The sequence below is a fragment of the Arachis duranensis genome, chromosome 10 (genome assembly GCF_000817695.3).
Source record: "Arachis duranensis cultivar V14167 chromosome 10, aradu.V14167.gnm2.J7QH, whole genome shotgun sequence".
NCBI classification, from domain to species: domain Eukaryota; kingdom Viridiplantae; phylum Streptophyta; class Magnoliopsida; order Fabales; family Fabaceae; genus Arachis; species Arachis duranensis.
The window spans coordinates 35916283-35917254 of record NC_029781.3 but is presented as its reverse complement, the minus strand read 5'-3'; positions in this window follow the sequence as shown (position 1 = coordinate 35917254).

Genomic DNA, 972 nt, shown 5'->3' with positions numbered 1-972 from the left:
TCTCTGAAATGTTTTCAGAATGGGTGCAATTAGACATCTTTTACTATGGGCTTACAGAAAAAGCTCAGATTTCTCTAGACCACTCAGCTGGTGGATCTATACATATGAGAAAAACAATTGAAGAAGCTCAAGAGCTTATTGATACAGTTGCCAAAAATCAGCATCTGTATCTAAACAGTGAATCTTCCATGAAAGAAGAAGCTAGAACAGTAACTGCTGAACTCAGTCCGGTGGATCAGGCTAATGAATTTAATCAGCATTTAGACTTTCTAACTCAGCAGCTAGCCGAATTCAAGGAAATATTACAGGAAACAAGAATGGCTAACAGGAATATGGAAGCGCAATTAAAGCAGACAGAAAAGCAACTGTCAAAACAAATAGCAGAAGAATGCCAAGCAGTACAATTAAGAAGTGGGAAAACATTAAATACCTCACTTCAAAGCAGCAAGAAGCCAAGAAATGAACAGATGTCTACTCAAAATCCCTCTAAGGACAATCAGAGCCCAGAGAGGAATGATGCTGGCGCTGAACGCCCAGACCATGCTCATTCCTGACGTTCAACGCCAGAAACAAGCATGAATCCGGCGTTGAACGCCCAAAGGGAACATGGTTCTGGCGTTCAAACGCCAGTAACAAATAAGGAAGTGGCGTCTAATGCCACTCCAGCTTCCACCCCTGGCATTCAAATGCCAGTGGGTGATCAGTCACATACAAGTACTGATAACAACCCTTCTAAAAAGGCTTCCCAACCCACTTCTGTAAGCAATAAACCTGCAGCAACTAAGGTTGAGGAATACAAAGCCAAAATGCCTTATCCTCAAAAACTCCGCCAAGCAGAACAGGATAAGCAATTTGCCCGCTTTGCAGACTATCTCAGGACTCTCGAAATAAAGATTCCGTTTGCAGAAGCACTTGAGCAAATACCATCTTATGCTAAGTTCATGAAAGAGATCTTAAGTCATAAGAAGGATT